The 15059-nt window shown below is 41.7% G+C and overlaps 1 protein-coding gene across 3 annotated transcripts in view; it reads right to left on the bottom strand.

The window, feature by feature from the left end:
* The window catches only part of POU2F1 (POU class 2 homeobox 1), a 178598-nt gene extending 166936 nt beyond the window's left edge, over window positions 1-11662 (bottom strand). For all 3 annotated transcript variants that reach the window (XM_059935530.1, XM_059935547.1, XM_059935557.1), the window contains exon 1: window positions 11612-11662. The gene's annotated coding sequence lies outside the window, so the exon portion shown is untranslated. The remainder of the gene's footprint in view (window positions 1-11611) is intronic.
* Between the last annotated feature and the right edge of the window lie 3397 nt (window positions 11663-15059).

Here is a 15059-nt window from a genome sequence, read left to right as displayed (position 1 = left end):
GCAGAAGTTAAAGGTTAAGAGCATAGTAATGCTCTTAATTGCATACAGCTATAGCTAATAGGTCAGAGACCTAGGTGTACCACTTAGCCTCTTTACGCTAGTTTTCTCACCTGAAAGATGAAGAGGGTGACACCTGTACACACTTCATGGGGTCACTGTGAAGATTAATATGAAAATGCGTGTAAAGCTTAGTAACTGGCAGAAAGACTTGGTAAACATTATTTATTATTGTTATCACTAGAAATTAATACATTTGTTAGAAGTTATGGAATCTCTTCCACAAATTTTGCCTGGGTATTTGGCCACTAAAAAAGGACAAAGATCATGAAAATAGCCTCATAATTTGGAAATCATCTTCAGCTCTTCAGCTAAATCTTACTCTTCCTGGACCAGCCAGGCCGAACTTCAGTTCCTTGAAAGTGCTGCATTTTCACTGTTTCAAGAATTATGTATATGTTGCTCCCTTTGCAACATTTTCAACCCCACTTCCTACACCCAGACTTGAATTGTTAACTTTCAGTCACCCTTCATGTCTCAGTGTAAACACTGCTTCCTCAGACGCCCTTCCTAAATCCTTTTGTCCAGATTAGGTGTCCCTATCTTACGCTTATGTCCCTATCTTATTCAGAGTATTGTGAATCTCCCATATTTTACTCAATTAACTATGAACAGTGTTATTTAATGTATGACTTGCCCAACATGCTGTAAGCTCTGAGAGGACAGAGACAGTATCTGTCTTATTCACTACTCTTTCTCCAGTGCTGGGTGCATGGCAAGGAATAGAAGAAAGCTCTATATTTACTGAATTAAATGAATGCAGAAGGACCAGTCAGGTTGGTTAATTATAATCCAGTTCATGCTCGCATATTACAGTTCCTGATTAGCTTACTGTCCTTGTTCATTCACATTCTAGTAAGATGTTTCAAGTTTAAAATCTAAATACTACCTTTTCAGACTCCCCATATGTTTTAGCTCTGCTGCTGAGTTAGGATCAAGCCTATCATGTTCTGTATTCTTAATATGTCTATTAAAATGGTATTCAGATGGAAGCCAAGCTACTCAAAGTATCTGTTGTGTTTACTGGTTTTCACCCAAAAACATGTTTTGAAGAACACCACAGCTTAAAAAGAAAAACAAAGTATGAAAATAAAACATAATTTGTCAATTTAGAAACCTATGGGCCAGAAAAGTTAAGTGATTTGTTCAACATCATAAAGCTAGATAATGCTACAAACAGAATAAGGATCCAAGTTTCCTAGTTCTCTGTCTGTCTTTCTACTATGAAGCCTTTACGGTACATTGAGAACCCAGTTCAAGATACTGTAAGCAATAATCTTGAAATGCAACAAGCAATCATTCAATGCTACTGAATCATTTTTTACAAACTTTTTAAAACTATGGATGGCCAGACCTCTACTTTTATTAGAAACTCAGGTGGTAAGGTCTGGGCCTCTGCATGCTGCAGAAGTTCCATGGACAAGTCTTATCCCAGCAAAGATTGAGAACCCCTAATTTAATCAATCAAGCATCATTTGCTAAATGTCTACTCTGTCCCTAGCAGTGTGTTCCTGCTCTCAAGGCTCTAAGGAGACAAGATTTACTTATATAACTCAATCAGAGAAAAAAATAAGACTGTGTATAATGAAGTGCTGAATTAGCTAAATGAACACAAATTAAGTGCTAAATTCAGACAAAGTAGGACAGAAGCACAGGCTTGAGAGATCAGCTATTTGTGGAGATAGACTAAAGGACAGATAGGTCCCGTATGATAAATAAGGATAACTGTGTTCAAACAGTGCACCCAGCAGGAGTCCTAAGGATCCTGTGGAAGGGCCCTAAGGGTCACTGTGGAGAGTAGAGGGAGGATGCTTTCACTGCCCCTGTGCCCATCTCAATCAGAACAGCTCCACTCTTACCTTTTAACATTAAGCTTCTGCCTAAAATTCATTTTGAAAAGAACTCCAATGGCCTTTTGTTTGAAAGCTCTCGTATTTACAAATGCAAAAGAAGAAGAAGAAGAAGAAAAAATTCAGTGGTGAAGAAATTTGTCCCAGTCACCTGGGGGAACCCAGGTCTCCCAACTCCCAGTGCCATTTTCACTATACCACACCACATACCACGACATTCTAAGGGAGGGGACAGTGTGAGCTTGTGAGCAAAGGTTCTCAGAGAGCATCCCAAACACCAGACTGACCAAAACAGTGGGCTTACTTTCAGGTCATGTGATAGAGCTGTGAAGGGGGAGAGGAGAGGAGAGCCCACGCTTCAGAATAAATATAGCCACCCTCCCAGAACAGCTCTTCCACACAAAGTTTTATGGCGATTTTTAAAAAACTTAAAACTTGATAAAAGAAACTGTTTGTGGTGGGCCTATAAGGGGACTTCCTGGTGGAATTGTTGAGTCATGCTATTTAAGGAAGTAGTAAAAGATAAGAATGCATAGGCAGGGATGGGGGTGAGATAACAGAATGCCCTGAAATCAAGGACAAGTTTATGTTTGCCACAATGCAATACCTCCATTGTGTAGTTTTCAAGAGTATTGGGGTGTACCTCCCTCTCCCCAGGTGCTGGCTGCACATGGAAATGTACAACCTGCAGTATGGTGTCCCATAGAATCAATCTAAAAGCTAAAGCTTCTCCCTCTCTACAGCAGCACAAGTAATAAAATTGCTGATTTTACACTCGTGCTCATGTAAGAAAAACTATTACTTTAAAAACTATTAGTTTAAAAATGCTTCTGCTATCAATTTGTTATTCCCCACAGCATCCCTGTAACAATGGTATTATCACCATCTTATTGTTGAAACAACTATAGAAGCCAGTGTCAAAGCCAAAATGAGATGCCTAGAATTTACAGTGTTCAGACTCAATGCTCAGTCCACACACAAAGTGGCATGTGCATATATCGCAATCCTATTATTTGTATGTTTATCACACATTTAATTCAGTAAAACTTTCTTGATTTTCACAATAAACTTGCAACCTCATAAGAGCCACCCAATCATGTCTCAAACGACAGGTCTAAAATTGAATTCATTGCCTATTCCCCCAAATAGCTCCCTCTTCCAACTCCCCTACTTCTGTTCATGGCACTGCTTTTGATAATCTAAGCTCGAAACCCTGCTATCCCCTTTGACTCTGATTAACTGCTAAAACACTTTAAGGACTTTGATTATGGCTCCTCGGTCCAGAACAAAAAACTTCAATGATTCCTTACTGCCAAGCAAATGAAATCCAAACTCCTGCACCACCAACGCACAGCATTCAGAGCTCTCCAGAACAGAGTCCCAACCTGCCTTCCACCACTCTCCAATATGCAGCCTCAGTAATAGCTAACCTGGAAGTCTTGCTATTCCCCAAACACGTTCTGTGCTCATTAAGCACATGACCTTGGGAAAGTCACTTAATCTGGGCTTCATTTTACTCAAAAATAAAATGGGCATAATAATATTTCCTGAAAGGAGCAAATGAGTTAATGAAAATGAGAGTGCTGCTATAAATTTCAAGGTACTATAAAAATACAGACAGTATCATTATGTCATGGTTACAGTAATTTTATTGTTTTATACCCGCCTTGCTCCAGAAAGGATATAACGTAGCCCACATAAAACACAAAATAACAGGAGTTTAAAGATGGAAGCAATAAAACAAATGCAAAACAAAATGTTAAGCACCTAAAATGGACTGGGAATGAGGCTAAGAAAAATTATGGATACCATAATTGCCTATCTAAACTTTCAGATTAATAATTTGGTCTAAACACTGTAGTTTGATTTGAAAAGGAAATAAAGTCAATTAGTTCAGTGTCCAGAAGACTAAAAACAAAACCATTGGTCAGAAATAAGTGAGTTCTTACTGTAAAGACTAGGCAAGAATTTCTCCCAAAGGTCCTTATTCTGTGTGATGTAACTGGACAACATTCTCAACATCCTTACTATGGATTATCTATTTTCATTACATCATTGTTAGAGTGAAAGCCTTTTGAGGTCTGGTAATTGTCTTATTATGTTTGTATCTCTATAGCTTAAAGCAATTAGTCAACAAACCACATACCTTTATTTTTATATACTGGTTTCCATGGAGTCAATCTCTCCCTTCCTATTTCAAATCAGCTTGCACACCACCATGTTAATCCTAGAATACTGACTGCTTTTATCATAGGATTCCTGACTTCAAACACCTCCAATGGCCTCCCTGCACATAGAATACCTCATTTTTTACGTATACAGCACAATCTTGAACACAACCTCCCCGGCAATGTCTTCCCATTCCTCTAAATTCTTATCACCCTTTTAAATTCAGCTTAAAAAATCTCACCTTCTACTAAAAGTCTGCTCTGACTAGCAGCAATGTGGTAGAGGGAGAGATGGAGGCATGGGGAGGAGGAGACTAGAAAGTCTGAAGTCTTGCGTTCTCATCCATTACTCAATAGTGAAGAGACTGTGGGCAAGTCACTAAAGCACCTGAGAATAATGCCTCCTCATCTGTAAAGGTTTTAGGATAGACTGTATCTAAATTACCTTCCAGCTACAACAGTTCTAGGATGCTTTGGTTCCTACAAACTTGGACACACTTTGATTTCTACTCTGATCATTATTATCCATTATATATTTTAATATGTAATTACAATTATCCCTTGGTAACCACAGGTGATTGGTTCCAGAATCTTCAAGGATACCAAAACCCAGGGATGCTCAAGTTCCTTATATAAGAGGGTGTTATATTTGCATATAACTTATGCCCATCCTCTTATATACTTTAAATCACCTCTAGATTAGTTATAATCCTGAATACAATGTAAATGCTAAGTAAATAGTTGCCAGGTACAACAAATTCAATCTTTGCTTTTTGGAGCTTTCTGGAATATTTCTTTCCAATATTTTCGATCTGCAGTTGGTTGAATTCACAGATACCAAACTCACCAATATGGAGGGCCAACTGTATATACATTGCTTTAAAATTTTTCCCTGCTAAGTAAATGCCACAGCAGTCTTCCACAGCAAAGTCTTATATTCCCTTGTTAGCCCCAAAGACAACTGGCATAGGGACCAGGTACAAAGCAGCAGATACTTTTTTGCAAGCTAAGAAATGTTTAAATAATTATTTTTAAAAGATTGATTAAAATATACTTGCCTACTGCAGTATGAATCAGCAAAAAAAAGCACATTTTTTTCACTAAGCAGACTATTAAAATAAGTATACTAAAACAAGAAAATAGCTAAGTCACTTTTCTCTAAAAAATATATTCACTCTGCAGATCAGAAAGCTAGTCAGTACAACTCCATTTCTTGAGGAGATGACCACATGTTAAAAACAATTGAGCTGTTTTTTGCTTTTTTTTTGGCATGTGGCATCTTAGTTCCCTAACCAGGGATCAAACCCTCGCCCCCTGCCTTGGAAGCTCGGAGTCTCAACCACTGGATAGCCAGGGAAGTCCCAAAAACAATTGAGCTGTTTAACATACACAACAAAATGTTCACTTCCTAGCCATTCCTGTTTATACCTTCTATTGCAATGAGAAAGCTCACCAGTCCAAAGAAAAAAAGGCCTACCCATAATTTTTATTATTTTACCAACTTAATGATTTAACTTTATACACTAGAGCTATGACTCCAACATAAAAAACCAATAAAGTTACACAGAGAATTATGAAATAAATCATGTGACAAATTAAACTGTGCTTGCAAGGTCTTTCAATATCACAGGCTGAGTAAATCTACTACCAACATTCACACTGAGCTAAGTTTGGTGCTTCACATTGTCATTTTAAAAATTAATATTATGTATCCCCTTCTGGATGAATATCTAGTTTCCTGGATAGTACTTTAAAAAAGAAGCTGATAAATCTAGAGGCTTGCTGATTTTTCTTTTGCTCATTGCTAGGCCTGTCTGCAAAATCTAGGCAACACTGAAAACTTGAGTATTTGCTTAACTGGGAAAAAACAAAAAACAAAGGCGTTTTATCAGTCACCGAGTACAAATAAGACATCTTATCAATGCTCAATAAATTAATATCCTGCGGTAAAAACACAGAACTCTATAAACAACATGCATTATATGTAAAGAGCTTCTTCACATCAGAGGTTCTGAAACTCAAGACAATTCTCATATTCCAAATTCTAAATATACTGTACATGGATCGGTAAGTTAAGCACTGGCTCCACTCATGCTATTTTTATTTCCATTGCTATTACCGCCAAAAGAGTTTATAAGGGCTCACTGCCAGTTTAGAACATAGTCAGAAATATTTGAGTACAAAATAAAACCAATTTATTCCTAAGAAGAAATATAAATCTACTAAGTTATCCAACTATCTTTATTTACAAAATGTCAACAATGTGCAAAAACATTCAGCAAAAGAAGATGGATAAGTAATCTGTGAACCATAATTATTACCTCTTTCAACCTTGATTCCACTCAAAAAGATATTTTTAAGCAACACAATCAGGATAAGAATTAAGCAAAATTCTGGCCCAAAGAGTTCCCTATAAAGAGGAAAAGGACGAAAGGATTCATTTAGGAGGGATACAGAAACTCAAATAAGGCAGATGTATAACAATCAAATCCACACTCTAATACCTAATATTAGATTTCCTTGAGAAATAAGTAATAAACATGTTTGCTCAGGCATTTAACATTAAAGGAGGCAACAGAAACAAGAACATGGGTGGCCAAAAAGGGACATGTTTTGTCTGTGACTTGTTCTGCAAACAATAATTATTTGAATAGTTCTAAATACAATCATTTCCATTAGGAAAACACATTCCTGCTTACAATTAGGCTTCATAGTAAGTCTTTACTAATCACAAAAACTGTAACTGAACCAACACCTGTATAAAAGCAAATTAATGACAGTCATACACCGGTATTTCGGTATTTTAAAAGAAAATTGATTTTAATAGTGCTTGAAAGAAGACTAAAGCTGTGGGCTGTCAACATTAAAAACAAAACAAAAATAACTGATAACATTAAGGCAATCACTACTACATTATATTATAGTCCTCCTAGTACAAAGGAACAGACATTCATGAAAGTGAGAGACCAATTTTAAAAACACAACTTAAACACACAGACCCACACACCTAAACTCAAGATCAAGCAATACAGATTCAAGAAATTTTAAATGTTTCATTTTTAATGGAAAATACTTATGAAAGGCAACATTCAAATTTCCAGTTCTGTCATTTTAGAACCACCTGCTTAAGATATTCAAGGCTCCTTTAAACATCTTTGGTGGCTTTATAAGAGCAATTTAACATTGAGTCCTAAACTTATTCCAAAATCCACTGACCAGATGAATAAGATTAACAATTACTTCAACCTACGCAGCAATGAAACACATTTTATTCCTTCTTCTTTATACTGCCTATCGAAGCAGAGAACAGTGAATTTAAAATATGGCAGAATATTACACCATTTAAACCTGAATAATAGTCGCTATTTGTTTTTTCCTTGACTACTGGGATTTTCGACAATGACAAAATGAAAGGAATTCGAAATTAGTTTGGGGCCGAGGTTGAAAATTACTTGAACAGTAATGGCTTGGAAGAAGAACGGTCCTTTTAGAAATTAAAAATATTTGGTCAGCTGTCACATAAATTTTCAAGACCTAAATTCATAAGTACCATTATAACTACTAGATGGAGCAAGTTAAGAAGGAAGTAACAATGGGTTTTCTGAAAACTTGTGGGAAGCCACCTGACAGATACAAAAGGAAACAGGCAGGTTATAAACTTATGAAGGCTCAAAAGTAACCTAAAATACTCTATCAAGCTTGGCTCACAAGTTAGTTAGGAATAAGTCACAGCTATTCTACCACATTCCCAGGACATTTTAATCATCACTTTAAGATAAACTAGTTAAAAATATGACGGAAAATGTCTGACAGGAAAATCTAATAGGTCAAAAATCATATGTGGAATCACTCACAGTGGAACAATTTTAAAAATCACTAATCAATCAAAATAAAATGCACAACTTGTCCAGACTAAATTAAGACAATCCAAAAAGAATTCTGAATTATTTTTTTTAAAAACTGTTTGCAAAGAACATGCTTTACTGTAAGTATTCTACCTTAATTTAAACACTATAATTTCAACGTAACAGAATATATAGCCCTCATCCTCGTCAAGTTCACTTTACTCATTGAAATAACTTCTAAGGCCAATATGATCTCTCCTTTATCCCAGGCTATGCTCTGATTAAATCAAGAAACACAGCTTCTAACTGGAGTTTGGGGGATTACAAAGAACCTATCTAAAGCATGCTCATGGATCACTTCTATGATTATACTTATTTAAAACCATAGTCTCCAACTGAGAATTTGAGGAAATGAATTTTTACAATAGCATGGAAAGCCAACCAAAATATAAGGCCAGTTAACAACAGTCATCCTTTCCTGTATCACAAAAACTGTAAGAAAGAAATTTTGTTTGTAAAAGGCAACGTACATTTTATCATCTTGGATAAAATATCTACAGCCTTGGTAGTGGTTAAATTTCAGCTATAAAGGAAATTGTCCCGAGATAAATGGTTTCCCTATGAGAAGGTTTCACTGCTACACTTCACCTCGGGACAATAAATCAAATTAGCTGCACCTTGTCCTCTGTCCAATGACATCATCAGTTTGACCACATCTTGGGAATCGGGTGCAAAAACATATGCTATTGAAGGCATGAAATCATATTACTGTTTTTTTGTCTATCCAACCTCATGCTTCAGGTCTCTGAAGCAGTTATTCACCTGAACATTCTCATGAAAGCTACAGATTTTTTTTTCCTGCTGCATTCAGGCCAGCCTACTGGAGGTAAAAGAATAGTAAGAACTGGTTATTTGAAATTGGCTTGCTTTTAGCCCATCAAATCTAGAATTTTGTTGCCAATTAAACAGAAGACTAATGTCTCACAAAATATGTATCTCGCAGCTGACCATCAAGTGCCTTAACATAATTTCAAAGATTAAACACATTGATGTTAAACAACACTTCTCGGATACTTTACTAGCCGAGGTTAAAAAACTACCAATGAGAAGCAACACCATGTTTTTAAAAAAACACATCAGAACTATACAAAATAAAAAAGAAAGAAAACTTTACCGAGGGAAAGCCCCCAAATCAAAATCACTATTTCTTTAAATCGCAAAAGTTTATCTGCCTTTCACAGACCAAATGTCCTAAGTCTACATAAAACATAAAATCAATCCTGACAACTTAAAGAAAGAGGGGTCGGTGTGCTGGGAGGGGAGTAAGTTCCAAGATCAGGGTAGACACAGTGCCTGTGTTTATCTCTATTTTCACTCATTTAACCATGACACAAACACTCAAAAAAAAAAACATAAACCCATTTCTGTTTTCAGGAGTGCTACAATTAAAATAAGCAAGTCTATGACAGTGATAGCACAAAATTAATATCAGCCCATTTTAAATTAGAATGAAGAGGCTGAAAAGGGAAGGCAGCACTGAGGAATTTTGAAAGTGCTGTTAATTGGAATTTCTAAAATACCTACCTATTCTACAACTCCTAGAAAAAAACTACTGGATTCTACAAATCCTGCAGACCTTTACAAAGCCTGAAAGTGTTTAACTTGAGGGTAGGAGCCAAGGGGCAGGGGTGAACTAGCCCCAAAACAAAATGATTTATTTGTATTAAACAAAAATAGGTTTCATTCGCCTCTGAAAATGAGAAGTCATAAATTTTTTTTTTCTTAGGCCCAATATTACGGCAAACTGTAAGAAAGTCTTTTTAAGAGAAAACAAAACACGACAGAGCTGATGCTTAGCTCGGAGCTGTCTGAACGCTGCTAAGGCCCCAAGAGGGTTTGTTTTGCCCGCGGAGTAGGGGTAAGTGTGTGGAAGTTGGTGGGGGGGAGAGAGTCATTTTGGTTATTAGTAAATAAATCAAGCGGCAGAGAACATGAGGCCTAGGCCACTGCTAGAGGAGCCAAGGCCTAGCTCTCCCCCTTCTCTTCCCAGCACAGCCTGGGTTTGATCTCAGAGCCCTGTGGATTGCCAAGGAAAAAAAAAAAAAAAGAATCATATCGAACCACAAAAGCACATGGGGCGAATGTAAAATATAAACACGGCGTTGGGCTGTGAGTGGCTGTTATTAAAGGTCTGAATTACTAAACATGAGAGGCGGGGAAAGCCAGGCGGCCATTTCAATAATATAAACCTCCCCGAATTAGACATTATTCAAATGAGAGAGGTTCAGCTAACCAGAGAATCAAGAGGACCCAGCACCCAGCAAGAAAACAGGAGTGCAGAACCAGGGAGGGGGAACCCCGCCCCTACCCAACTCCCAACCAGAGAGGGGAAACCAAGAATATTATCAACTTGTCAGCCCAGCCGGTTCTGGGGCAGGGGCAGGAGGGCAGCGCTTTACATCCGAGTTCCTGGGAGGCCTGCGGGCGCTTCTGGGGCCTGGGAGTGAGAGGCCCTCGAGGGCCCCGGGCCCCGTCGGTCCGGGTCAAGAGCAGAGGCGGAGGGGGGATGGGAAGGGGCAGGGGGAGACAGAGATCAGACCACGCCAGGCACCTTCAGCCCAACTCCCTCGGGAATCCACGGCCGCCCGGGGACAGGGGGCTTTCCCAGGACCCACTGAGACCCCTGACCGCTGGCCCGGAGCACATGGGGCGGCCCGGCAGGACCTGCCCCTCGGAGGGCAACTTTCCCCAAGGGCCGCTTTCAACCCAGTCCGACCCCAAGGGGGAGAAGCGGACCCCTGCGCGGGCTCCCCACCCCCTCCGCCCCGAGGCCACCTCGCAGCGCCCGCGACCGCTCACCCCTACCCACCTACAGCGCAGGCCTGGCTCGGGTCAGGCCGCTACACTGGAGATAAGTGGGGCGCGGCCGAGGTGCCCGAGTCCGTGACCCCCGGGCTCAGCCCCGCTCGGACCCCTGTGCGGCGGCGGGGCTCGGGCGCCGGCAGGGCGCTCTCCACCGGCGCACCCCCGGCCGCCCTCCGGGCCGCCCCCCGCGGTGGGCAGCGTTCCCCCGCCCCGGCCCGCTCCCGGAGGGAGGACGCGTGCGGCTGTCCGGCCGCCGGGGTCCGCTCCGGCCCCGCCGCCTCCCCGGCATTGTGCTCGCCGCCACCTCCATTCCCCCTCCACGCCCCCCCCAACCCGCGCCCGCCCGGCCCGGGTCGCCCGCCCGCGCCCCGCCGCGCCCCGCCGCGCCCCGCCGGCCCAGCAGCTATGAATATGTAAAATGTCTTTATTGTCCTCTCCCTCTGCCCCGGCCCCGCGGCCCCGCCGCGGACCCGCTCGGGTTCGGGCTCGGCTGCGAGGAGGCGGCGGCGGCGGCGGCGGCGGCCGGCTGAGGAGGAGGGCCGGTGCCGGCGGGCGGGCGAGCCGGCAGCGGGGTGGGCTGGGGCAGGAGGAGCGCAGTGGATCGCAGCCCCCTTTGCCCCTTGTCTTCCCCCTCCGCCTGGCCTCTCCGAGCCTCTTTCCCCCTCCGTTCGGCGCCCGGCGGGGGCTCCGTGCTCCCCGGCCCCCCATCTCCCCGCCGTTAATTATAATAATCCTGAGTACTAATAAATTATGCTAAGTCGCGGGGGGGGCAGCGGGAGCCGGGGTTGAGTATGAATATGAATATGTAAAATGCTGTAATGATTACCTGCTGCTGCTGCCGCCGCGGCTGAACTCTCATCTTGACTCGCTGCTCCTCCGTCCGCCATTTTGAATATTTTAACCAAAATCGCCCGGTCGATAAACCCTCCCTCGCTCCGGCTCCCCTCCCCCCTCCCGCCCTCCATGCCTCTTCCCTCCTCTCCGCCCCCTCCCGCTCTCTCCTCTCCCCGGGCGCGCGCCAGGGGGCGCGCGAGGCCGTCCCCTTGGAAGAGCCCCACCCCTTCGGGCGCTCTGCGCACGCGCCCCCTGGCCGCTGTGCCTCTTCAGTAGCTAAAGCGCCCTCAACCTGCCAGTCACCCCTTCGCTTCTTTTTTCCTTCTGGGCTCTGCACATGCGCGACTTTCTCCGCGCGCCTGTAAGGCAGTCCGCGCATGCGCTACTTCCCCTTGGCTGCCTCCCGTTGCGTAATCTGTGAAGGGTAGTACAGGGAGCACTTGTGCCTTGTTACTATCATCCCTACTCCTCCCGCCTCACTCCCCTCCCAGTTTTACTCCAGCTTCCCCCAGTGGCATTCTAAAAGAAGCGCAGGGGACACAGCGGCCAAGAGGGTGGAGAAGCGTGGAGTGTCGGTGGGCGGACCAGCCCGCGTCCTCTACGCTGCGCACTTTTTAAGGCTTTCCGCGCTGTTGAAACACTGACAACAAAGGAGGGGCCGTTCCCCTCTCGGTAATTTCCGGCCCTATGGGCAGGTAGGGGCGGAAACGCCCTCCGCGGGCAGCCGGGCTGGAGGCACCTGCTGGGCCACGCGCGGGCATCCCGCTTTAAATTTGAATCCGAACTAGTCCCCGCCTCCAACCCTGCGAATGCTGGAGAGCCGACCCCGCTAACGCAAGGGGGAGTGTCCTGTGGTTGTTTTAATTAGCCCCAAATCTGTTCTGCTCTACTTGTGTCTAACACCGGGCTGGCTTCCTCGCTAGCTGGGAGTTTTATTAAGTCGCTAATTCCCGCCCCTACCCTTGTTTCACGCGCCTCGATCGCCGCTCACCGGATCGAAAGAAATAGCTGACCCCCCGGTCTGTGGATAGGCATTCTCCCCTTCCTTTCGCTTAGGAACATCTTTTAAAACCTAGCAGTAAACTGGAAGCCGACGACCTAGTAAATAAAAATGTCGAAATCAGCGGTAGCTTCATCATGAATTTTACTTCGCTGCTTCTCAGAGTAAATATGATAAGTAGGCGTTTTCCGTTGTAAATATCTTTCTTTGTAACTAGTCACAATGTTCTAAGATTTCTTTATCTTTAATGGTAGATTTTCCTGGACAAGACCCAGGTCTAATTATTTTAGAAATTTTTAAGCCCTATGACTTTCCCAGTTTTTTTAAAAGAGAAGTGTACTGTATTTCATGGTTACCAAAGAAAAGTAAAAAAAAAAAAAAAAAAACTAGATAGTCTGTCTTGAGAAAAATGACTGTAAAGTTTAAATTGGGTAGGATTACAGATTCTACATTGAGAAAAAAACTGATCTCTAGGAGATAGCCAGCAGTTATTTTAATGGCTAAAGTTTTAATCATGGGTCTTAGCCTGCTAATTGAATTTCTTACACTGTGCAAGTACAGTTAAAGCTATTGTCAGTGACAGCCAATGAATTTCGGGTGGTATTGATTTATTCATGGCAATTAAGCCCTAGGGTGTATGCATGACTGTTTAAGCCAAATAATTGGGCTACCCTATAATCTAATTATTTCAAACTACACCAACCAACACACGGTTAAGGAAATGCAAAATTTAATCATGTTACAATTAATCTGTAAATATGGCCTGAGTTATATTCACCAGCATTACTCTACGGAAAGTCTCAGAATCATCAACCTATTTGAAACAAGAGTTAAGTACATGGCCCTGGTCTGAGGGCAACAAATTTGAAATCATCTTGACTAAAAAAAAGAAGTCAAATACCCGTATTTAAATTCTTATCTTCTGTTTAATCTTTGTTTTGCTCTTTGCTTCAAAAAGTAAATTAATATGACTTTCAGAAAGTAATTGAAGCCAGTGCGTGTGCTATTCATTCTTTATTATTTTACTTCCATAAAAGGAAATTTTTATGGAATGAATTGTTATGTAAAGAATAATAGCTCTGTGAGAAAAAAAAAAGCTTAAATAGTCTGTATCAATGATTCATTTTCCTCTTGATGATAATATTTATGTTTCCAAATGTGTGCCCAGGGCCTAGCATAATACCTGAGCATAGTAGGTACTCATAAATATTTGTTGAATAAAAAATAATGAATAATACAGTTTTATATGTTAGGATTATTTTAAAAATTGATCAAGTCATTTATTGAACAAATATTTAGGAACATCAGCATTCTGCCATAAACTTTACTAGGTGCTAAGGATATGAAAACATGTGAGATACTGCTGTGACCTCAGCAAACTCAGTGTATCAACTATTTTTAATCCTCACAACTCTGGGAGGTAAGAACTCTGTTTATCCCAATTTTCCAGGATGGGGAAATTAAGACATATAGATGTTATATAACTTGCTTGTATTAGGGTTCTCCAGAGAAACAAAACCAATAGGAGATATATATGACTTTATATATATGAAAGAGATCTCTAATAAAGAATTGGCTCATACAATTACAGAGGCTGAGAAGTCCCCGGATCTGCAGTCTGAAGGCCTGAGAACCAGTGGTGTAAGTTCTAGTCTAAGTCCAAAGGCCTGATTCAACTTTATGTTCTTTCTACTATGATCCTAATCCCCTAATATCCATTTCCACACATGTTCCCTAGATTTGTTTCTGTATAAATTAGAAGACTCAAGGAGTTCTTTTGAAGTGCTGTGCACTCCCTCATAAATCAAATAATACCCAGTTCATGATGGGCAGCTCAGGTCTCGTGGTAATTTGGTAGCCTATGGTTAAGCATTCAGTCTCTACTGAAGTCCAGTAGCAGGCCAAGAACTATTTCCCAAAATGAGAGTAGTTATCTATAGAAGATGGCAGGGCTTTGATCTAAAATCCTAATGGCCTGAGGTGCAGTTCAGTTGTTGGGGCCTAGCAGCATCCCTACCTACCACTGACACTTCAAGCACCTTTGGATCTGCTGGATGCTATGGCCCAAGTGGCAGAGCAGCTTGCACAGCTGTCTGGACCTGTTGCAGAGCTTTCTCTTATTCTGGGTCGCATTCAAAACGACCAGCTTTTTGAGTCACTAGGTAAGTAGGTTGGAGTAACACACCCCAAGGAGGGCTTTGTTGCACCCAAAATCCAAAGAAGCTCACTAGGCATTGTGCCTCTTTTTTATTTGTAGGATATCTTGACATGCCCCACACCAGTGGACCCCTAGAAATTTCACTGAGGTAGAAGCCCCCTGAATTTGTGTCAGACTTGTTTCCCACCCTCTGACACGCAAATGTCTTACCAGTAAGTCTGAAGTAGTTGCTACTTCTTGCTCGCTAGGTCCAATCAGCATGATGTCATCAATGTAATGTAC

The sequence above is a fragment of the Balaenoptera ricei genome, chromosome 1 (genome assembly GCF_028023285.1).
Source record: "Balaenoptera ricei isolate mBalRic1 chromosome 1, mBalRic1.hap2, whole genome shotgun sequence".
Classification (NCBI taxonomy): domain Eukaryota; kingdom Metazoa; phylum Chordata; class Mammalia; order Artiodactyla; family Balaenopteridae; genus Balaenoptera; species Balaenoptera ricei.
This window is presented reverse-complemented; position numbering and strand designations above follow the sequence as displayed.